The 25463-nt window shown below is 38.9% G+C and overlaps 1 protein-coding gene across 1 annotated transcript in view; it reads right to left on the reverse strand.

Annotated features, from left to right (window-relative positions):
• Positions 1–23287, reverse strand: part of CDH8 (cadherin 8) — a 226884-nt gene extending 203597 nt beyond the window's left edge. The window contains exon 1 of the mRNA XM_054078927.1: positions 23271–23287. The gene's annotated coding sequence lies outside the window, so the exon portion shown is untranslated. The remainder of the gene's footprint in view (positions 1–23270) is intronic.
• Between the last annotated feature and the right edge of the window lie 2176 nt (positions 23288–25463).

Here is a 25463-nt window from a genome sequence, read left to right on the forward strand (position 1 = left end):
TCCGATTTAAAATATGGCTTTAATAAATAAGAGCATTCAAAACGTTTAGCTTCAGTAAAGCTTCGTTACAAAGAAAAATGACTATAAGTTCTCTCATCTTACTTTATTAAAGAATGGGAAGAACTGCACTGGCTATTTGATTCCATTTTTTAGAAGAAGGGTGATTTCTGCCACCCCCATCTCCCCCCCAAGAAAAAAAAGAACTAAGAGGCCTGTACAACCTGAGTCTTTCTAGATCGTTACAGGAGTTCAAGATATCAGGGCATGATTCTTATTTAATGTTACTTTTTGCTTACTGGATGTAAAGTATTCTGCTAGATTTCCTCCTTCCGCCACCCTAAGATTTGTCATCACTCGGCTCGTTACCTTGTTTTCAACGTGCTTGTGCTAAAGAATACATATCTCTATAAGCTATTTTTCAATTACACAAGCTGGTCCTACACAGACATTTTCCTGGTTTTAATATTTCTATACATACACAAAAAAAAATAAGCCCTATCCAAAGCTTTCTGAAGTAAATGGAAAAACTTTTGATTTCCTCCAACTTTTGAATTAGGTCCTAGAAGCAAATGTCACCAGAGGTCTTATTCAGCCAAGTGGAAGAAAAGAGATCAATGTTCTTATATTGTCCCTCGGTTGGTCCCACCCTGACTGCAACAGAAAGAAAATCAAATGCTAAAAAAACAGATACTCAGCTTTGTTTCATGAGTCCTGCGGAAAGTTATCTGTCCAAAATTTGCGATTAAGAGCTAGTTAAAACTAAAAAATAAGAAAAAAATATAGCATTACAGCAGATTTTTTTAAGAGTCTCCAAGAGGTTTCAAACATTAGAATGTAATGTGATCTCTGATAAAAGGCAGAAGACAGTGCAGAGGAAAGGAAACAAGACTGCCAAATCCAGTTTAAAACTAAATATTCCCCCCTCCAAGTTTCCTTTGACCTCATCTTTTAATGTCACAGTGAATGAGTTAGTTCAGAATTTGAGGTGCAATAAGATGGAATTTTCTATGAGCCTGCAAGTCCACTACTGAACTGATGTGCTTTCTTCTAAGGGGTATCTCTGCAAGAGTGGTGCTTGAAAACTAACTGAATTCTTAAATTGCAGACCACTATGTCCTTCTATGGTATGAAACAACCATAGAGTTACAAATATTCATGTAGGATACGGAAAACAAGCTGGGCCATCAGACTGAGGAAGACCTGGCAGAAGAACAAAACGAGTTGCAGTTATTTTTGAGATTAATGTGCCGTAACAACTGTGGCCATACCACTTTCCAAAGGAAATATGAAGAGAGCAACGACAGCTGAATGGAATGGAAGATATTGGTAATCTCATCACCAGCTGATTCTTTAGAAGAACTTCCATCAGTTTGTTCTCCTCAGACTGTCTCACAGGCTCAACGGCAGAAAAATATTTCTGAACCACATGCCAAGAAAATGACTGGTGCCATAAGGAGACGCAGCTACCATAATCTCCTTTTCTTCTTGCACTGTCTGGTGTCACAGCAGACTTGGTAGTGAAATCCTCACTGCATGTCTCCTCATGCCACAGGATATTTAAACCCACCTGCTTTGCTCTTAATCTTAGATCACAGAATTATAGAATGGGTTGGGTTGGGAAGGACCTTAAAGCCCATCCAGTCCCACCCCCTGCCATGGGCAGAGACACCTCCCACTGGATCAGGGGCTCCAGCCCCATCCAGCCTGGCCTTGAACCCCTCCAGGAATGGGGCAGCCCCCACTGCTCTTGGCAACCTGGGCCAGGGCCTCCCCACCCTCAGAGGAAAACATCTCTTCCTAAAATCTCATCTCAATCTCCCCTCTTTCAGCTGAAAACCGTTCCCCCTCATCCTACCCCTGCACTCTCTGATAAAGAGCCCCTCCCCAGCTAGGGGGAGTGCACCACTGAAAACAAACAGCCAAAATTCCACCTCTGCGTGAACTGAAATCTCTGTGCACCTTTGGTGTCTACGAGGGTTAAGCAAGAAGTGACTCTTCAGCACTGCAGGTTCTGACTTGTGCAAAAACACAGCTTCTGGTTCCGGTTGCTGCACCCTGTTTCTGTGGAGCAATCCCATGGCAGGGCACAGCTTTGTGGGACATTCGGTAGAGGTGCTCAGGTCAGGGTCTACTCTGCAAATTTAAAACTGGCTTTTTATCAAATTTGCTCCTTAAGACATACTGCGCAATTCAAGGGAAATAGTTTTGTGTCAATTTACGTATGATTCAATAAAAGCAAATAAAGAAGTTGTTTCCTATTGAAATCTACACAAGTTTTCTATTATCATGAGTACTATTAACTGGAGATATATGTTCCAGATCTTCTTTTAATTACAGGCATATAACTTACACAAAAAAGAAGTCATATCTTCCAAGTAATTACAGGCAGCTCTAAAGTATATTATTGTATTATTAAATTAAAAAATCTGCTAGTATGAAGATCAGAAATTAAATGTAGAATCCTCCAGCGCTCAAAGAAATAGTGGGCATAGAAAGAAGTGAAATAAGCTAAATTATTGAGACTTAAAATACAATTTTCACACAGAAAAGAACTATACGCAGCAGTAGTGTTTTGCTACAGTTTTCTAAATCGGATGTAGCTACCACCAATCTATTCAGCTCTTGTTAAAATGAGCAAAGAAGTAAACTCAGTTTATCCTCAAGTGCAGTCAAAGAACACTTTTTTCCCCAGTGAAATAATTTTCAGAAAGACTCTCCCATGCCTGGTAAGATGAGGAAAATGAACAGCAGCATCATACAATCAGAGCATAGTGCATCAAGCAACACTGTCTAACCTCAGCCCTTCAGAACTAGTACATATGTATTTGATTTATGCTCCCTTTCAAGCTAAGAGCTCAGAATCCCTTATGGTGTCCTATGGGAGCGAGACAAAGTCTCGAAGAAAAGAGGCACAGGCCCTCCTCCAGATGGATTAAACAGGCCTGAAAAGTACTCATTAAGATAGCAACAATCCAAGTCTGAGTATTTTATCCACGTCTTTGTTCAGCCCTCAGGAGACAAATCTGGCTGTGTAATGACTGCAGAGGACTCAGAACTCCCTTAAGTCATGCTTCTTCCTTTACCTTAGTCTGAATCACCCCATAAACTGGGCTATCCAATCATAAATTAGTTCAGCTTTCCTTCTACTTCCTAAGTCAGCAAGGCTCACTCTGATAAGCCTTAATAAGATGGAAAATAGCACAGATTAGAAAGGATCATAATATATAAAACTGCATTTTGAGGTTGAGCCGGATATAGATCTTAAGCTAGCTGTTACATATTTTACAGTAGATTTAGAGTAGGATATCCAGGAAGCATCTTCAAAGTTCGAAGAGCCTTTACTATGTGACCGTGGAGAGGCAAACAAGTTAGGTAAAATGAGCGTATGTACTACATAGCTAAAGCATACATCTGTTGTTATGCCTAAACCAAAGGTTTAGGGTCCAAAATATTGAAATGTTGTACCGTTTTCCCACCAATAGTTTGCAGCAGTGAACAGAAGCAGAACTACCAAAACATTGTAAGAAAGGTTGTATTCAGATTTCCCTTCTGGTTTTGTAAGCTCAAAAGATCCAGAAATTCATTATAAATTCTGAATGTCTGGATACTTATCTAAGCTGAACTCAAAAGAAATCCCTTTTGAAATCTGTCCTGCTGTACTTACATTCCAGTAAGATCCCAACTCGCCGACTAATTTGGAAGCAAAGCCAAAGTCCAGATATAAATGTGGAATGCTGAAGATCTACCTTAAGGTTCTGCTGCTTGCATATATGCCTCTTAACTTCATACTTTTGTAAACCACTGCCACTGGTGAGATTTGTCATGATATTGCAATTATTACCTTTTTTATACATTCATTTTCTTGCTAAGGACAATAGAAATCCTACAAAATAAAGTAGAACCTTTTCTTTCCTTACATCTCAACTGCACACATATGAACGCTTTTTTTTTTGTTGACTTTCTTCCCCGTCATCTTTACACCATGGAGTAAAAACTCCGAACTTAAATACCTGAGAGGTTATTCAGTCTTAAACTATGTGAGTACCTTTGCTATTTTAAACAAGTATCAACTACATTCATAGCAAGATTAAAAATAAGTTTTATTAGTACTCTTAGCAAGCACTCTGCAAATACAAAGACTGTTAGGCTTTTTTAAGGCAGTAACACCCTAGAAAGCACTTGAAACGCCAATCCGCCCTCACATTGACTGGCTGCCTTTGGCCATGCCTCAGCAGAGAAATACACAACTTGTATTAGTCAGATTACATAAGATAAAACGTGCTGCTTTCCAAATCTTACTGCCCAAGCATTTTTATTCTGGCTAATTCAAAGTGTCATCAGAGTGGCTTAAAGAGAGAAGGGAAAGAGAATGATTGAGGGAGAGCGGGTAAATTAATTCCTCCATACAAGAAATCCAACTTTCAGTCAGCTTTTCCCTGGCTGTTTATATCTGCAAGCCTACTGAGGATTCCAGCAGAAGAAAGTCTATTAATTTTCCATGTACTTGTTGACGAAAAAGCTATCAGGATTATGGGTTGAATATTTCTAGAGCAAGGAAAGTAAGGGATGCAATTAATCTCTGTGAACTAAAATATACCTCTTTTCATTAATCTTTTATTGTAAATGAGCAAAAGTAATTGAACCAGTACCACACTGTCAGAATAAATGCAATGCCAGTGGGATATGCATGAGAGAGCACATACTGATTGAGTATTAAATATCTAACGGCAATAATTTATGGTTCATTACCTCTTTTTGGAGTTCCTTAGTTGCAGAGTGCTTGAATTTTAAGTAGACGGACTTTTAGCAGAAACTGCTTTCAAAAGCTGAGCATAGCAAATGTGCAAAACCCCTCAATCTACTTAATTTTAAAGGTTCTAACCTCTGTACCACCAGAAACATGCAAGCTATTTGTAACTTGGATTAATGCAATTAAAGACTCAGTGATACTTTAGGGTTCATATGCAAAAGGAAAATTGAGTTTATGAACAGCACACTGTATACAAGCAGATCAAATATAAAATAGTCAAATACGTTGCTACATGTTTTCACATAAGGAGACTTCAAAAAAGCCAGATTCCAAAAATGGGAGCAAAGCATGGCCACTTCAGCGCCTGTGTTACATGGTGCAGTTTAGTTATCAAACAGAGTAATTACTCCAACCGTTCAAGGAGAAAAGTGTCAGACATCAACTTGTATAACTTGATGTAAAAATAAACGTTCTCTCTTTATTATGACTTGAACATTTCTGACAGCATCAGGTTTACAGAGAATCGTTGCAATGGTAAGAGCTAGCATAAGTTTGGCCTCTTGCCTCCCTACCCCTTCTCAGGCTCCTGGCAGAATCGCTTGCAAGGGTAAGATGTCACTTTCGTTAAACCGACACACCACAACGTCCTTTGCCACCGGGCCTCCTGGCTGAGTCAAACTGTCCTGCTTTGATGGAACCTTTCAAGGATCAAAGAAAAGATCAAACCTAAAGTGAAAATAAATGCCTCAGTGTTTTTCTACCTTCTTCATATTGCCTTCAGACAAGCGGAGCTGACTAAATCTGAAGGAAAACAGACAGGAGGCAGTCCAAACACACAGATTTTAATCCTCTTTCTGAATTCTACTCTTTTCCTGTTGCCTACTGGAACTGGGCTGGTCCTGGAATGCGTGCAGGGCTTTGTGGTCTCCTAAGCCTATCTGCTCCTGGTGAATTCTGCTCATCTGTTGAAAATGAAACTGTCCTAAGCAGACATTGCTCACTTGGCAACAGACTGCTCTGTGTTTACTGTTTATTGATTTTTGTTAACTGGGACTATAGAGAAGCAGCATTTCAGTTTCAAAGTCGTCCCAGAGGACACTGGCAGGTTACAATCACTTATACTGTAAAAAAGCTTCATGTTAATTGACTCTATATTTACATATTATGAATGCATATTTTAATCTGTTTTACATGAATAAGTCCTCCACAATGAAGATTTCATTTCCTTTTTTAAAACAACATAACTACTTGCATTATTTGAAGAGACAAATCTCTTCTAAATTGTTTTGACCTTTCCTGGTGTCCTTTCTTAAAGTGAAAGTTATATCTGCCTTCTCGGTTGAGGAATTTCTTATCTTAAAAGCAAAGGAATGAAGTCAACTTCAAACCGAAACCATTCCATTGTGCTCTTTCCAGTTTGGCAAGTCACCCTGTCTTTCTATCTTTGAAACAGCCAAATTCTTGACTAGCTCAACTAAATTATTTTTAGTCACAACAGACAAAAGGCTGAAAATAGATCAACTTCAGCAATACACTGGAAAAGGTCCCCGACCAAAACCAGAAAGACATGGAGATATCCTAGACTAATAAAACAGGAAGGTCAGGACATTAATCTTGTCTAGAGCAGAACAGACTGAGCAAAGCACTCCTATGTCTCAGCAGAGGCGCCCTCAGCTTCCCAGCATCCTGCTTTTGCTGTATAATATTTTGCCTTCAAAACTACAACTTGGCAAAGTTTTGTTCCGCTGTACAAATCTTTTTTTCAAAGCTTTCATAAACAATCTGCATTAAGATAAAACAACTTTGTATGCAGCTCTAACTCCATCATCATCATCAGATCAGGCCTCAGTCAAGACAAAACTTGATAATTTCTGCTTTTTCAGCACAGTCTCCAGCCTCAACACTTCATCTTTAGGCACAGGAAGTTTTTAGTAGTACTCATCTCTCCCTAATCCGCAAGTACTTATCTATGCTCTGCTGTTTTCCAAAACCATGGTAAATATTAAAAGCCAGCTGTGCTAGGTTCTGAAAACAAAGCAAGACAAAGCTTTCCTCACTGTACCCGACTTCCTTTGCATGGTATCCATGCATTTTCATACAGTATTTGCTCACACAGAACATTGCTACTAGCAAAGATAAATGCTTCCTTCTTTGAGCTTCAGGTGAAACTCGAATAAGGAAGCACCTTATGGATTTCTATTTGTCATGCACCACCTTTAAAGCATTGCTATAAAACAATTAAGCATATTCACAGACATGAACATTGCAGCCCTGAATATTATTATTTCATTTCTTCATTCTTAAATCATGCTAATATTCCTCTAGTAAATATGCGTACTCTAGGGGCTTATCTGTTACTGTTCTGTATCTTTACTGCACCTTCGTAGGGATGTTCTTTTGTGTTCTGAATTATACCCTGCAGAAAACACTTCCTGCCCCTGAGACAGACCAATTCATTTCATGACTACAAATCTATATTAATGTCTTTTCTATAGTATTTAACGATGCAAGTCATTACTCTTAAGCATATCAAGGCCTGCATTTCTGGAGAGAGTAGTAAATGCAGACTTCATAGCAGTTTTAATTGCAATTAGAAACTACCTGATGTTCCCATGATCAATGCAATGAAAACATGTGCGTTAAACTAAGAAGTTAAATATAGGCAACAAAAAAAAAAAAATGACAATCAAATGCAATGGAACAATTACAAAGAAGTAGTTAAGAATTTTTGGTTTTCATCTAAAAGCCATTCTAACATCATAGCAGCACCAGAACTGAATATAGTAGAAGAGTTTATATGGAATTTCATTTTGAATGATATTGAAAGGTCAGTACAGAATTGCTCAGCTCATATTTTTGTGAAGATAACATGTGTGAACTAGTTATTTCCTCCTTTTAACATATAATGACCTTGTCCATTGATTTAATGAGAAAATTATACATGCTGCACTCAGATTTAACAAACTCTTCAGAATTAAAGTTATCCTGAAGGAAGGGGAAAAAAAAAAGAAAGAAAGAAAGGAAGAAATGAGACCTCACACTTGCAACCCAACCATCTGGCAGAAGAAAGCCCAGAGATACCAACACAATGACCCGTGGAACCTTCGTTATGACACATGCTGGAGCAGAGAGGAGGAAAAGCTGTGCAATAGCTTCTTAATGCCATATAATGTGAACAATGCAGACAGTTAAGGTGCCAACACACATATGTGCATCTGGTAGCAAGGACTAGAAACAAGATGACACTGTCTAAAACACTGAACTGTAATTATAAGTTGAGAAGACCTCTATAATCTTAGTCACACTCAAGTTGCTTAACCTGTGTTAGGGCAATATGTCTCAATTCTAAAGACTCCAGTAGTAGCCCATGTCACAAAGGAGCACTCATTCGTTCATTAAAATAATCGGATTTAAATTTCCAATTAATGTTATCATTTAAATTGATTTCCTCAATTCCTATAACACTGAGGCCTGAGAACATTAAAGAACGTCTCCTAATGCTTAGAAGCAGAGGAGAGAATAAAAACTGCTTTTTCCAACTCTGTTATAGCCACTGTATAGCCCTATGCTTCTTTTATTCTCTATGCCTTTAGACACCAGCAAATCGCTAGCATTCTAAAGATTTTAAATTTGTGTAATTAGCATCCCTAGGCCCTGTAAGACAGAACTAAATAATGTAATACTGCAGTGATCTGTACTTGCTTTCCATCGCTTCCTAGCTGTAACTGAAGAAATCAGGTTTGAGATACAGAACTTATAATAGATTGATAATTGGCTGAGCATTACTTTTCTTGCTGATGAGATAAATCAGCAGTCTGCACATGAGAGAAAACTAATGCCAGATTCAAAGAGGCAGAAAACTAATTACAGTGCCCTCACTAAAGGGGACGTTTCAATTGTTCTGTCTTTTTGTTTTATTTTGGATCAGATGCCATCAGGCTTCCTTGTCTACCAAGCAGGTAGCAAGAAATGCCTCACACAACAAAGACTCAGCCCTGGCTCAGAGGATGAGCAGCCTGGTCTAGTGGGGGTTGGAACTGGATGATCTTTAAGGTCCCTTCCAACTCAACCCATTCTATGATTCTCTAACATGTCTGTACTGAGCTGACACAGGTCACATCCCACCACACCAAGGTCGAAGAGGGCTGAGCCGGGCACAGAGCTGTGTAGGACCAGGCAATACCATGCCGGAGCCCTGCCTTGAGAAGGCATCGGCGTTGTTCACAATCCCAGTGTGGTTCAGCAGGCACAGGCTGACCTCTCCCTGGCTTGGGCCACTGAAAGAACCAGCTTTAAAACAGTCATTTGTCTTTTGCCTCGGCTTATTTCTTTGATTATGTGCAGCCTTCTAATTTCACAGAGTGGAGAGACAGCTGAGATCAGAAAGGGACTTCTGAAGTTTAACAGTTCTACAGGGATCCCCTAAGGGAATCCATTAGAGGCCCTAATGACAGACGCATTTTTGAACAACGAACTTTTTAATGAAGATGAGATTATATTAAATATACAGCTTACATCTGAAGTCTGACGACAACAACTAGATACTGAAATCTATTTTGCTTTGGAAAAAATTGCAAACAAGGACAAACCAAAGACTGCTGAATTCCTGTCAGGTCTCATGACATTACCCTCTGCTTACTTCAGAGCAAGTTACTCACAAGAATATGAAAATCTCCCAAAGAAAGATGCTGGATTCAATGAAACGTGAAAGAAAAACAGAGGAGACAAACAGTTATGCTGGTATTTCTCACAGGTGTTAGCTTTATGCAAACCCGTCTCATCTGAGTAAGAGATGAACAGCGACCAAAGCTCTGTACTATAGTTTAAGGGTCCGCAGATGAGTTTTTTGCTTATGCTCTATCTTCCAAATAACCACAGTGTGGCAGTGTGACATTCCAACAGCAAATGTGTATTTATTTCCCTAGAGCCAGACAACAGCTAATGAAAAAAAACAGAAAAGCACATGTGGTGGATGACAGGTGCTCTAAAAACTATTTTGTTCTACAGCTCTCCTTCCATCAGTCTACATCACTTGCAATCACAGATATGGCCAGGGTCTCCTTCTAGAGTCTCCTGGGGTCTCCTTTTGTTTGAATGCTTGCAAAGGCAAGGGTGCAATGCCGACTGCTGGGTTACTGACAAAAGCTGCCAAGGCCTGTATTTTGGGATTGTGGAAAGGGAATAAAGAAAGTTTCTTCTCTTTAGTTCTGAAAAAAACCCTATCCTAGTGCTAACACCTTATATTCAGGGAAGACTTTTGACAAGTCAATATTTTTTATCAGAAAGAAATCCAATTAATACATTACAGCTCCACCCTCAACCCCCGCGTGACAAAAACATCCTGGCCTGCTGCAATGAATATTTCTTTGCCATTGCAAAACATTTCACAAAGGGATCTTTAATTCTGAAGCATATTTGTACCTGAAGGTCACAGGCTGCAACAAAAGAGAAACCGAGAGGGTTGGGGTTGTTCAGCCTGGAGAAGAGAAGGCTCCAAGGAGACCTCAGAGCAGCTTCCAGTACTGAAAGGGGCTCTGGGAAAGCTGGGGAGGGGCTCTGGATCAGGGGGTGCAGGGACAGGACAATGGGGGAACTGTTTAAAGTTGAAAGAGGGAAGATTGAGATGAGATATTAGAAAGAAATATTTTCCTGTGAGGGCGGAGAGACCTAGGCCCAGGTTGCCCATGGAAGTCATGGATGCCAGGTTGAATGGGGCTTTAAGCAGCCTGATCCAGTGGGAGGTGTCCCTGCCCATGTCACGGGGGTGGAACTGGATGATCTTTAAGGTCCCTTCCAACCCCAACTATCATATGGTTCTAAGAACCACGATTCTATGAAAACAATCACTGTTTTTAAAAAAACCCAAACCTTTCAGTCAGTAAGACTGCAAGAAACCGTTTAGTTATAGAAAGCGTGACACAGGCTTTACTGCCTGGTGTTTAACCAAATCTTCCAAAGTTTCTTCTTCGCTTTTCCCCACTCCCATCTTAAAATAATGTGAGATCATGAAAGGCTGCAGCAGTTCAGTCCCTCTTTATAAATGTAGCATGAATTGTCATTAAGCTCTCCCGGGGCCTCTCAACAGCACCACTGCAAGCTTCTCACAGCTTTCAATTGAAATACCGATCAAACCCAGCCCTACTGAATTTTTACAATTAAAGTTTCAAGGTGATACATGATGGCATAACATTAAGCATAGATTTCATTTGTCCTTCATTAATAATCAACCTTACAGTCAAATATCCATTAACATGAACTGCGTAATAAAATCAACAACAATTCCAAATGAATTCCCCTATGAACAAAACATTTCAAATACTTAATATTTCACACTCCTCTTTCACCAGATACAGCTCAACAGCACTCTAAGTCTTTGAAATCTTCATAATGCTTTTTATCTGTTGAAATGAAACGTTTTCCTTAGACTTTCACATCACCCTTATTACTTTACATCAGTGCCAAGTCAATTCCCTTTCTGGATTACATCTGTCCTCTTGTATATCTTCTTTACCATTTAGCAAACAAAATCCTTCCCCTGGATCTTCTCTATGTATTTACTCACAAAAAAAATGACATTGTTCTAAACTAAATCCCATACAAAGACAACCGTCTTCTGCTTCATAGCCTGGCATGTTCAGTAAGTAGAATTTCAGAGACAGAATGGATAAACCAAGCAAAATTAACAGTTGGGTTCCTGTGTATAGCTTGACTTGGCAATGCAGGCCCTTTAGTATCACATATTGTTGTAGCGAATGATAATGAAAATAATCCTTCAACAATGTAAATTTGTGTCTTTTTCGCTGTCCTTTAGATGTGACTTCTTCTCTAAGCAAGAAGAATTCTATCTGGTATATGCATGTAACCTGGTGCTGTTCAGGTACAGTAGCGTTAAGCTCCAAAGAACAAAGTCTCAGTCATTATCATTATTAATAACAAAAAATTTTACCAACTGCAACTGGAACACACTCAAAGATTTCAGATTTAACTTTTCAGGGATGCGAATAGTGTGATTGCTTATATTCTGCAGAGTAGAGGTGACTTTGTCACGCTCAAAATCTGTGCTTTTTGATGTTAACTAACTTCCTATAAAATCCTGTGAATGCAAGATAAGGAGGCTTTTACCTGAGAGCAGCTAAGGCTGATAAGTGAGGTGTTTGATTAAGCTCAACTAAGATTAGGAGGAAGTTATTGATGCCTTATCTCAAAAGGACTATGCAGTTAGACAGCTATCTCAATAAGAAGCCCCCTTTTCCACAGCTTCAGACAAAGCCAGAATCTAACTATTTTTCATCCAATCCACTTTGAGAATTCAGACAATACTATTCATTTACTATAGTTCAAGTTGCAACATTTCTATCGCAGATTAGAGACAATATTGGTGACAAGATCCAGATTAGTGCTTAGTGCTTGAGAATTCCACATGTATTTCAGACAATAAGGATTTCCTAATATTTCTCCATCTTGAGATTAAAGCACATGGTTTCTAAAGTACTGCATCCATTACCGAGTACTCCCCTGAACATAATGCAGAGCCATTTCCCAGTACTTCTATTCCATTAGGCTACTATTTGCATCCTAGGAATGATAGTGTCCTATGGGGCATTTGCATGGAAATAATTAATATTTAAAGTCAGACATAGCTAGACATTAACCAATAGAATAATCCACAATCATAAAACACCACCATCTTCTTGTATGCCATTAACAGTGGAAGCAGCTACGCATCTCCTCTCCCACTGTTCGTTTTTAGGGTGGTGGTTGTCTTATTTTTTAAGTTTAAAAGTCTCCTGTTGCCTGGAAAGCACAAGCAATACCTGGAGATAAGGGTCTCACATCCTAGGGCTGCTTTGAGAAAATATTGACACTGTTGGAAATGGAGAACGGAACAGAGTCAACTATCCTTAACCACTATGTTGTATGATCAAAATGCTTCTGCTCCTCCCTGCAGCCCATGGTGCCCTAAAAATGAATCTGAGAAATTATCTGCACACCTCCATGATCAGTATTCCCTTTTTGCCATGTTCCCGTCCCTCCAGGTTCCTATTCAGGGTATCTGCTTGTTGCATAGCTCATCCCAAGGTGCCAGGTTCTCAAAATATTGCTCATGTCACAAGTAGTTCCTGATTGTAAACTTTATCATGTGTTTCAGCGGCCCTAAACATCTAAGGAGCTAGATTGATTGTCGTCGGATTGAGGTGACACCATTCTCGGACTTTTACTGAACTCGACCTTCTCTCCCTCTTCTGTGAATTACCTGACACACAACATGTTGTAAGTATACAGATTTAGGCAAGAAATAGCAATTACCAAAATGCATGAAACTGGAGATATAATTTGCACTTGTTCATCACACCATTTCTATTCCATACTGTTGTGGCTTTTTTTTTTTCCTCATTTTAATGGAGTTATGACACCACATATTAGAGTTACTGAGCATTCATGCTTTGGTGTTCTTGCTTAAAGCAATTGTCTATGAGGGATCCCTCTGAAACAGCTAAATTCTTGCTGTAGGGGATATTTAACTTTTCTTGCCGATCCCAACTGCATCAGATAATTTAACAAACGTTTAGCATTTCTGATTTATTTTCCAGACCATGCCTACTTCCAACATACAAAAGTAAGTTTAAAAAAACCACCCAAACCCTATTATTTTAGTTATCTATTCCTAATAGATTCCTGACATGATAATCGCCAGTACCAAAATACAGATATGATCTCTGGAAGTTGTGCAGCTAAACAAACTAAACAAACCTAGGTGCGATATTTATCTAGCACAAATATTTATGTTCTTCAAGTATAAAAAGGAAGTATTGATTTGTTACTGTTACAAGATCTGTTTCCTCCAAGCACTGCTTGCATAAAGCCCTTTCTAGAGTATACTACTGTTGATCATCAAATACAGCACATTCCTACATCAGCAGTGTAGGAGGTAAAATTATTCCTCTGAGAATTACTGTATTCAAGAGGCAAGTGATGAAATCATCACAAAATAGACAAGTTACAGTTAAAATGAAATAAAATAACACACCAGAGGCTTCTGCACCTACTAATGTTTTCCTGTTTCCTAACTTGTCTCCTCCTGGGTTAGGCAGACTGGTGTTTTACTTCCATGAATTTTTAATTTGACTTTATCAAAACTGTGGTTGAATTCTTCTTACCTCTTTCCTATGTAGGCTTAAAAACAGCTTGCTGAATTTGTACAGCTGTACTGACTAAAGGAAGCTCAAAACTCCAGATGAAAGCGTCTATTTTACCTGTCAGTAAATATATGCTTTGCTTAGAGCTCCTATTTTGCCAAGTCAGGGAATTAACTTGCTTGCAAGTTTCATTCACTTGTTTCACAAGAGGTTGTAGGGCTCACATTCCAGCAACTTTATGCCTTGAAGTGAGACAAAAGAACCATGCACGGACCACTTTATTGTTATTAAAATCCTGCACTACATCCAAGTCATCAACTTCACATGTAGTGTTAGAGGTGGATATTGGGTATTCTCCAAGAAATGCTCACTCTGAACAGCATATTAGTGCTTTTCTATACTGAGTTGACTTGGATTCCTGATAAAACGCTTTTACATAAAGCAACCATTCTTTTGGCAGTCATCGTAGTTTCAGTTTTCACTATGAGAACCACCGGAGACTGAGCTCCTACACAGTGCAAGGTGGTACTAAAGTACTGTAGAGAATGCAAAAAATTACTGTACCGCTTATCTGATGGATACAGTTTAGGCTTAATTTCTCCCTTTGTTCTTTTCTTATATTGGAGAGAAAGAAGTCAATTCATTTTGCATGCAGTCACCATTTTGGTCAGTATGAAGAAACTATTACAGACTGCCAACATGCATCTAGGAGAGCCTTGAGATGGAATGGAAGACAAATTGACCAAACATTGATTTATATCAATAGTCAGCCAAAGAAGGCAGAAACGTGAAAACAGTGCAAGCAGAGTGTAAGACAAAAACCTGAACTGTCAGGGAACTGAAAGAACAACTAGATGCTTTCCGCAGTGACATAAATTGAAGTAGAAGCCACCAGGCAGAGATACAAGCAATGCTAGCACAACACGTAAATAATCTGACTTACTCTAAAAGAGTTGTTCTGTGGAGCCGAAACCAGCTGCTGGTTGCATAAATCACATCCACTTTCAGACACTAACAGGCTAGAATACACATCCTTTGGGGAATGGAAGCTATGCAGCAGAGTTGGAGTATTCTTTCCTGCTAGAGACACAATCTGGAACAAAGGAATTGTCATACTTAGGGTCTGAAAGATGGCCTCTGGATCCGAGTAGCTTTGCTGACTACTCTTTCGATATATCCCAGGGTATCACATGAGCGTTACTGTTTGTGCTTTCTTTGTGCACTTAAAAACGAATAAATTGCTTATATACCAACTAGAGATCACTGAAACAAATAAGCAGGCTGAAACTACTCTTTAGGGTAAATAGCTCTTTAAGGTAAATACCACAGCATTACACGATGCATGAGCTTACACTGAATTCCACAGATGACTAATTTAATTATTTCTGTAACTCATAGGTAACCATTAACAAATAATCAGTTCAAATAACCATTGTCTGTGTTTCAGAGCACAGAACTGACACGTTCTATGTGCATATCACATTGTCATTTAATCATTTTAACTGAAATTTATACACTAGCACCTCATGAAGCTTATTCTGAAATAATGGCATCACCACTAAATACTCAAGATTAAAGCTTTCAAGTACATGAACACTGATTTCTGAAAGGAGTATGTCCAAGGGCCAAGACCTACATAAAACACTGCCAGGGGTCACTATGCACTAATTAAGTCTACTTAGCCTCATCTGCAGCATTTTTTAATTATTATTATTTTTAAGAAATTTATCTTTATTATAGAAGTTTTAACATCTCAAATGCACCTAAAAATGTAATCTCAAAGTTCTTTACAAAGGATAGCACACAATGATTAGCTGAATTAGATATTACCTGTGTGCTTGTGTAATAAGGCAAAAACAAAACATCACTTATTTTCCTCAAACAATTCAAACTAGGAGAAAGGAATTGGGCTCTGCAGGGAAGCATCTCTCAAAGCAAATACCAACAAAAGAAAGGATATATATACATACTTGGATATATCTCACTTTCTTTTTCACTTGTTTGCTTTGTCCTTGCTTTAACACAAGAAATAAAGTATAATTTACAGGCCTTCTTCCCCTATAAAAATACAAATACATACAAAGCATTATTGGAAAAAGAGAACACGCTGCAATTTAAGTGTATTTGAGCATGATAGAGCTTTTTTTTCACCTTGCCAAAAAATATACACCCCATAGTGACATGAAGCAAGATAAGGGGAAAAGAAGGGGTATCATATTGAAGTGTGAAATAAAGGTCAATAAATCACACGAGCATTCTTACGTTAAAATGGAGTCACGTAGTAAATTACAGAGTCCTTTATAGTACCTACAGTTTGTTTAGAGATTCAAAACCTGTACAAACTAGTCTGCCGGAAGGGCAAAAAATCAAAACTATGAACTCAATCACTCCTACATAGGTAATAATAAAAAAAAAATAAAAATTCCCAACAGGAAGCCTGAGAATGTTCAAACAGACAAGAAAAACACATATGCTCATTTTGTACGCTTTGTGTAAGCAGCCATTTAACCCGCATGAAACTTAGTAGAACATTTTCCACTGAAAGTTAACTTCTTTGAACTATTGTATCAGAAACCAAAGGCTCTCTCTACCTTACCACCCCACACTAAAAATAACTCCACCTACTTCCAAGACAGCCTTGCATTGTTTCTTGCATTCCTTGTTGTCTCCTTGACTGCTTCAATTTTGTCATCAGATTTGTTTTGGCAGGTAGATCCATTTACAACTTTGACAATAGTTTGTACTGTTTTGTTCTTTTCTCGAATATACTGAAAGATTGCCTTTAAAAAAAAAGGGGTTATGACAGTATGAAATGCTGGTCTTACTCTACCACTCAAAAGGGTAGTACAACATGCTTTAACCTGAAATTCAGCACAGAATAAAAGAAATATAAAAAAGGGCAGAAATTCAAGCTTTTTGTCACTTTCTCTTCATCGCTATTTTGATTTTGAGATCACAAGATTGAATCAACTAGACTTAACATAGATTTCAAGACAAGACTAGATTATAAATATGGTGTCAATTGATAAATCATAGTTCCAATGTCCACACGTGCCCCAATCTGATACACAAATAAATATGTTTTTTTGACAGATCAGCTCAGAAGCACTGCAATATCACTATATTTGCCAGAAGAGCTGAGCATCTGAGGTTTCAACAGAACATATGAAAACTAGAAAGACATAACAATACTGTTATAAGCACTTCCTTTTTTTTAAAGGAGCAAAGATAATTTGAAACAACACAAAGAATAGATTTTCAGCTTCTGTTGCTCTTAGAAGAACAATACACACTTTGTTTTGTAGCATTAATCTGAGAGAAGTACAACTCCCAGTAGATATTTGTGACTGTCACTGAACAGGAAAACGTCAGGATTTAGGATTCATAGCACTGTGAAAAACACACAGAGTATAAAGGCATATTTGGGAAAGTGGTTAAATATGCAAGAGGCAGCAGTTGAGAATTTATTTCCTAAGAAAGTGTATGAGAGTAATACATGAAGATCTCAATGTACAACTCTATACAAAATGAAAGGGTCAGCGATGCTTTCTACTTGGTTGTCTCTTTCTTTTCTTAGCACCTTTTTGGTCACCACAGCACACAAGCTATTACTCAGAAGCTCACCTCAAGAAATACAAAGTCCTATCAACATCTGTCCTTCACTACTACTTTTTCTTTGGCCATAAAAGAAATTATGGAAAAATTTAGAGATCCGTGGATCGTGCAATTAAAGGTGTGCCAGATCTCCCTTGCACTGAAAGGCGCTTCAGAAACATAGGTGAGCTACTTCACATGACCTCAGCAATGACAGCTGTCTGTGTATATACCCTTAGTCTATATCAAGTATAAAGTAAATCAGCTCAGCTCAATCTAAAGTGAAGGTTTTCATGCATTTGATAGCAGCAGGCAAGTATCAAGCATGGCAGGGACAATTATCTTAGGTCAGCGTGGTAGCTGTAACTCTTATTTACACAGAAAGACCTCCAAATCCAGAAGCCAAAGGTCTTTTGGAAAAAAGTAACAGAAATCAGTCTTTCCCAATACTTTTCTTCACATCTTAAGCCGCTTTCAAGGATACACATAACTTGCTAATCAAAAACTAAAAACAATCTGACAGTTCAGTGAGAAAACACTATCACTTGTTCAGTATCATTCTTTCTTTGCCTCAGTATCCAAATGTTATTAATGTCACTGAAAAAAAAGGCTTATTAAACATAGACTTATTTAGAAGAAGAGTAATATTCCCAATTATTTCAGTTAATAATCCTTTTCTCTTGACAATACAATTCATATATTTTTCCTTCATAGCAGGTAAATGGCTTATGCTAGAAGAGGTTGAGGGGGGTTGTTTGTCGTGGCTTTTTGGGTTTTTTAATAACTTGTTCAGAATTATGACTATATGATAACAGGAGAAGGGATTTTATTCTCTAGACTACAAGATGTGCCACTGAACTGAGAACTGGAATATTGTTTGTGAACTTACAAAAAAAGCAACTTTGTGTTGGGATAAACAACAAGCATAGCAATTTCCTCATTCCCTGTACTGTAATCCAGGTTGTTCACACACAGCACTAGGGATAAGATCACACAGACATCATTTACAACGAGTATCTGAAACCACAGCTACCCTTTCCAAAAGGAGTTTAACTACTCAGAGTAGGTACTTCACAGTTTGACTATGAATACTGCATACCTTTCGCTACCCAAACACGACACTGTTTCAACATACCATGTTTCATCAAGTTCATCCTCTCTAGTTTCCCTTCAGCAATTTTCTCGCCTTAATTAAAAGAAATATATTTTGATGATCTAGCTTTTGATACATAGACAATTTCTATGAAGCAGATACAGGTCATTTAAATTATACCACTCCAAAAAGTTACCTTGAAATCTTACACAACTCTTTACTATATTTCTCCTACTAAAATAATTAAAGGTGGGTCTTAAACACTTTCGCTGCTGCTTCTTTCTCATTTACCCTCATGCTTACTATTCCCTGGTTTTCTTCATCACTTATTAATTAAAAATTGATTAGCAATTTTGTGAATCTTGGAAACCGCTCTGCAAGTTTTTGTTTTGTTCCCCCCCCCCCCATCTATAGATTATGCCTAGAAACAGACTTAAATTTACTTAGGTGAACGTTAACTGCAACACATAGATCATCAGCTCCTTCAGGGGTTCTTTATCAGGGAGTACAGAGACAGGACAAGGAGGAACAGTTTTAAGCTGAAAGAGGGGAAATTTAGATGATATCTTAGGAAGAAGTGGTTTCCTGGGAGAGTGGCAAGGCCCTGGCCCAGGTTGCCCAGAGCAGTGGTGGCTGCCCCATCCCTGGAGGTGTTCAAGGCCAGGCTGGATGGGGCTTGGAGCAACCTGATCCTGTGGGAGGTGTCCCTGCCCACGGCAGGGGGTTGGAACTGGATAGACTTTAAGGTCCCTTCCAACTCAAACCATTCCATGATTCTATGCAAAATTTCATAGAATCATAGAATTGCTTGGTTGGAAAAGACCTTCAAGATCATTGAGGCAACCATACCTGTCCACTACTAAACCACAGCCCAGAGCACAACACTGATTTCAAATTATCTGAATTTCATTGTTGCTCCAATTTGTTGGGAATGCAGGAAATGAGAAATGCTCTGCATTTTTTTTTTTTTGAACCACTTCATTATTGTAAATGAAAGAAAGCACCTGGATGAGTGCTAACAATAGAAGAATAATTTTGTTCTCAGTTACTCAAACACTAAAAATAAACATTTTGCCTGAATCAATTATGTAAGATTACAAATAGAGACACATTCAGAACCTTCTAACTGCAGCTAATCAAGGAAATTGGAAAGGTATGATGCTTCTCAACTAGCAAAATCAAAACCCATAAAACACAGATGGAAGCACAATACAACAGTTTTCACCATATTCCGAGTTCTCACAGACTAACGGCTCCAGACAGCAAGAACTCTCGTTTGAGAAAAAAGGAGGTGCTTCAGATATTTCTGTTGCATTATATAAATACTTTCAGAGATTTCGGGAAATAGTTTCCTCCTAGAACTTTTTTTTTTCCGCCTGATATATGATGTTTCAATGTCTCTGCCTCAGAGCATTTCCTCCTGTTGGTCTTTAAATGGCAAGACAGCCTGCCTCTGGGACAGACTTGCCCGACTTGTCAAAAGCCATCTTGCAAGAGGAGGCAAAAGGGAGCAGTTCAACAACTTTATCTTGTAAGCAGGTGGTGGTCTATCACTCAAACCAGCTAAGCGACACCTGGGCTGAGGTGGAGGCCTCAGGCTGATATTGCTTCAGTTAAGAACAGAAAGTCACCAGAAAGCGCTGAGCCACCAGCCCCAAGGATGTGACAAACCATCAAGTCCCACTTCTGACAACACAGCAAACCTTGCCAAGGGCCAATATAAGACAAAAATTGACTTAGTAACACTTCGCAAGAGGTGTCACAAAGGTATAAATTACCTGAAAACCCTTTTGTTGGGGAGGAGAAACCAAATGACCACCTTACTTTATGGATGCGTTGATGGACCTGGACCTCTCTTCCCACCACCCCAAGAAGAGGAGTCTTTTTGGTAAGAGTGCTGCCTTTGACTTTTTCAGATGTTCCCCAGGAAAATAACTATTTACTCAAGTTTCAGTTGTTACTTCTTACATATATGTGATTGTTGTGAACTAGTTGCAATCACCTACAGCTAATGCAGCAAGTGAATTTACTAATGGCCATCCTGAACTTGTTTTTATCCTTTATGCTTTAAATAAATTACCTAAATTTATTTTCACCAAGTACCCTCCTAAAGAGGGAGTAGGGAAGATCATGTAATCCTTTAGATATAAACCATTGTTGACCAAGTCCGGGATTAAGGTGAGATCCAGCAACATCTAGGCTCTACTCCAAGTAGGAGCTTAGAAAGCAAGGGGGTCCATCCTGAACCTCATAACTCAACAGAGGGCTTCCCTCAGCCATGTAACAGAGCCATATCTATTAACACGACGCTGCTGTAGAACCAAGCATCCTAGTTTGATTTAGATCATTATTATCAGAATCACCTTGTGAAAGCTGAATTTAATCCAGCTAGAAAACAGAACCATTATTTCGGTTCACATGCATACCATTGATTTGTGAACTCATAAAGCTGTTGAAAATCCAGGCAGTTACAAACCCTTCTGTAGTCTTTTGCTTGGATCACGTGCCTAAAAGCACCATTAAACTATTCCATGGACAAATCTCTATAAAAATAACTAATTATAAGAATGGTAAGGCAGTCAAAATATTTAATCAGTTACTATTAAAAATATATTTGCATATGCAATAGTAGATACTGTCATAACTTCTCTGCCATTCTACAAACAGATCAATTGTATTTTACTTGCTGGTTCTGTAATTAAAACAATTTTCTCATTTTGGAACCAAGCTATCAGTCAGACAGGTTACATTTAGAAACCTGAACTTTGAAAAAGTTATTTTAAGCTGAATTCTATTTAACAATGAAAAGTTAAATTATTTTTTAAGTCCTATGTGTCCATACAAACTGCAATCACCGCAACTGCTCACCCTGCCTGATGACCTGGAAAGGCCATCCTATACCTTTGCATCATTAACGCCTTCAAGAGGATTGTCATGGCTAATGCACTTGTACTCCCCACTGCTTTCTTTTCTTCCATGAACTTATAATTGCTCCACAGCCATTAGGACTACCCTAGCTGATTGCATACTGGGTTGATAGTTTACAAAACATACGTTTGGATAACCTCAGTGCAAGGAATCTGCTGCCTTTAGCAGCGAGCACCCTAATCAATACAACATTACTGAGAGTATGGCATTACATGAAAGACAAGATCACTGTAATTTAAGAAATAAAATGATGACGCTCAGTTATTTCAGATGTTTTTCAGGCATTTACTTTTAGAAGAAAGCTACAGATCTGGTACAAGTCCAGTCCAGACTCCAGAAGTGATAAGAGTTGAGATTTACTACTACCTTTAGCTAGCTCTCGGGTTGCTAAGAGAGGCAGTTTATGGGTTGCTCTCTTGAAGCAACCAGGTCCCCCTTCACAGGGTGAAGGGAGCAAAGCTCCTAACGTGACGCTTCCACTTCAGGCAGCAACTGTCAGAAAACTATTGCGATGCCCCTTTCCTCTAAGCTGAGCTCACAGATCTACAGGGGATTGGTGCCTTAAAGCAAACGCTTTTCTGAAGCACAGCCTCCACAGTTAAGTACTAAAACCAGCTTGAAGTTGTGGGAAGGTTTCGGTTTTCTTGACATACACACAGCAGACACTTTCCCCTTGGCGTGTAGTCGCCTTTTATTTACCGCTTCAAATAAAAACTATGGAAACAGAGCAGTCGTTCACTGCAAAATCTTCCCTCTTTCAGAAATCTAAATTCAATATCTGAAATAGCACAATACTTCTTTTAATTTTAGCAAAGGCAAAAAGGACTCACTTTTTTTTTTTTTTGCATCAGTACATAGTGAATTCTAACAAAGAATAAAATTCATCTCAGAAGTAAAACCATTTAACAACAATAATAATACATCAATAAAATCTCAACAGTCCCAAGTCTAGTTTCATATAGAGGAATATTAAGAAAACAAGTAACTTCACTAAAGTCAATTGGATAAAAATAAAACTAGAAGCACATTCAAAGTCTTCCCTATTAGTCTCTGTTAAGATTAACGTGCTGGTGTAACAGCTCTATCACATCTTCTTTACATGAATTTCTTAAAAAAAAAATCTTATTCTTACTGGCATTCTTATTTAATACTGAAAAAATATTAAATTAAGATCAGAAACTTATCAAAGTATATTCTCTTCTGAAAGCAGACGAGCCTACACCTCAACCGTGATGTTACCTAGCAGCCTATGCACTCCTTGGGTGAGAGACCACATGACAAAGTTTTCCCACACCTTAGTCCACTTACTGCCAAAACCTTGCTACTAGTCTTTCCTTTAGCTACTAAAGTGAAATCAGCACTCATAGAAAAATATTACTAAGGGAATATCATTTAATAAAACACCACAATAGAACGTTGCTTTCAAGGACCTCATTTAGAAGTATGTGACTTTATAAAATCATGAAGTGCCACTTATAAACCAAACCCCACCTCTTCCAATCAATGGGATTTACATCAGCAAGACCAGCACCGCCACAGATTGAGATCACTACAATTACACCAGTCTGAGAGACAACTGTTTTTCCTCTTTACCTCCCATGTTGTAACACCAAAACCTCTAAGCTCCAGACAACTGTACCACAGGAACTGTTAGCTTCCCAAACTTATTTAAAAAACCCTAGTGTTTCCAGGAAAAATAACACCATCCTATCGTCTCTAGAGAAAGCACCTCAAGTGCATCAGTGGTATAAAAGAAAACAAAGATTACTTTGAATTTATCTGTGCTCCGAAGGCAGTAGCGAGGCCATCCAGCATCCTCCCACGCCCGGTCTGGGACCAGCCACCACCCTGCTGTTGCTTTCACCTGTTACAACAGCAAAGCCTCCATAAATCCCTCCTAGCACAGCTTTACAGATTTACAGCAGCCACATTAATCTACTCCAGCTGCGAGCCTGGCTTCAGCTGAAACATAAAACCAATTAATAGCTCCACGCATCGAGTCACCAGGCGAGGCTTTGGCAGGGGGAGCTGCAGGGTGGCCTCTGCGAGGAGAGCTCGGGGCTGCCCTGCGCCGGACACGGCCAATTCAGTAATGAACCTGTCACAGCTGAGCCAATTAACAAAGCCACTGGGGCCTCTGGGAAAGTCTGTTTTAAGAAAGGGTGAAGCGGTGAGCGGCAAGGCCTGGGAAGGAGGAGAGGGAGGAAGTATTCCTAGTGCTAGAGGGGCGATTGGCCTGCAGAGAGGACTGGCGCGGTGTCTCCCTGCAGCCCATGGGAAGGTTTGCCAGGGTGGTGTGCCGGAGCGAGGGGGTGTTTCCTGAGGGAGCTGCAGAGCCCCTGCTGAGCCCACGCTGCAGCGCGTTCGCCCTGACGGACAGCAGTGTGCGCAAGGAGCCAGGATGGAGCAGGGGAGGGAGGGTTGGCTGAGAGGAGCCCTTACGGAGCGACTCAGCCCGTTACCCATCTTTCTGTGGCACTTGAGGAGCTGGGAGTGAAGGACAAACTGAGCCGAGAGAAGGATGAAGCAGGAGAAGTGGTTTGGGTTTTTTCTCACCATGCAAATCTAGTTTCATTAGCCATAAATAAAACAAATTAACCCTGAGTCTATTTTGCCTGTGAAGGTAATTGTAAGGGATGTCCCTGTCTATAGCTTAACCCATAGCTCATTTTTTCTTGTGTTTTCCTCCTGGTTTTGAGGCAGAGTAGTTAGGAGCAGCTGGGTGGGATCTGGCAGCCAAGCAGGGTCAACCCACCACCAGGCCTGAGACAAAACTCCAGTAACCTTCCCTGAGCTGTGTGTGATCTCCCCAATACATTGTGGCTCATGTACATGGCCAATGTACACTCACCGTAACTTTAAAAAGAAAACAGGCAGCTTCTCTAATAATACGACTAATTAACATTTACAGTTGCCATTACTGTGTGGAAATTATGCACAAAAACTATGTGTTCCAGTTCCTAGAAGAGTTGTTTAGTATTATTTATAAAGCTTCCAGAATCTTGTTGGTTTTTTTCCTTCCAGGGAGAGTATTTAGATGAAAGTAAAAAAGTACTTTTTCTAACTTCTTCCCCCTAAATAATTAAGGTTTGATATTAATGCTTAGATACTTAAGGTTTGCTGTTCTCTTCACTAGATCTTTTTGAGATCTGCTTTTTGAGATCTTATGGTATGAGGTTTTGATACTGATTAGGTTGAACACAGTAGGAAGAAGTAAAGTGTTTTTTAGTACGAATACGAGAAAATGAGTGGGTGGTGGACAATAAATCTTTAACATGGCTGCCCGTGGGGAAGAAATAGAAATATAGCAGCATTTTTCCATTTGTCTAACATATACTATAGATAAATGCCTAATGCTGTTAGTGAAACTGCACCAATTCCCTATAGAAGTGCTATCTGTAGCTTTGATCAGTACAGAAATATTCAGATATTAAATACTGACAAGAAAAAAATGGACAAGTGCTACTTTTGATGTTATTTAAATACATAACTTCATGAAGTTAAATAATTTCAAATAAAAAGTGTTTTCCAATTTTACAGATAACTAATAATTAACTACTCAAATACATTTGAAGAGCATGGTATCTTCTCTCTTCTCCATAAATTATTCTATAGCTGTGCTAGATTCCAGCAGGGCTTTTAAAGTAGTTTTTAAATGCAAATCTGATTTGTTTGCTGTTTCGAGCTTCAACTGGATATGTGGGTGGAACTGAGGTGGACATATCCCAAGGAGCATTGTTTAAATTAATATTAAAGTAACTATGGAAAAAAAGCCCTGGAACGTAAAGGTCCATCTCACACTGTTTACACAGTAAGTTTTGATTCTGCTGTAACTCAAAGAAAATACCCTTTTAGATGATTTTACAAGTTGAAATCATACATTAATTTTAAAGTTTTAATGTCATTTTAAGTATGAGGGTACAAGATACAAAAATAGATGCGTACACAAGGCACTTGGGGA

This window comes from Cuculus canorus, chromosome 13 (assembly GCF_017976375.1).
Source record: "Cuculus canorus isolate bCucCan1 chromosome 13, bCucCan1.pri, whole genome shotgun sequence".
NCBI lineage: Eukaryota > Metazoa > Chordata > Aves > Cuculiformes > Cuculidae > Cuculus > Cuculus canorus.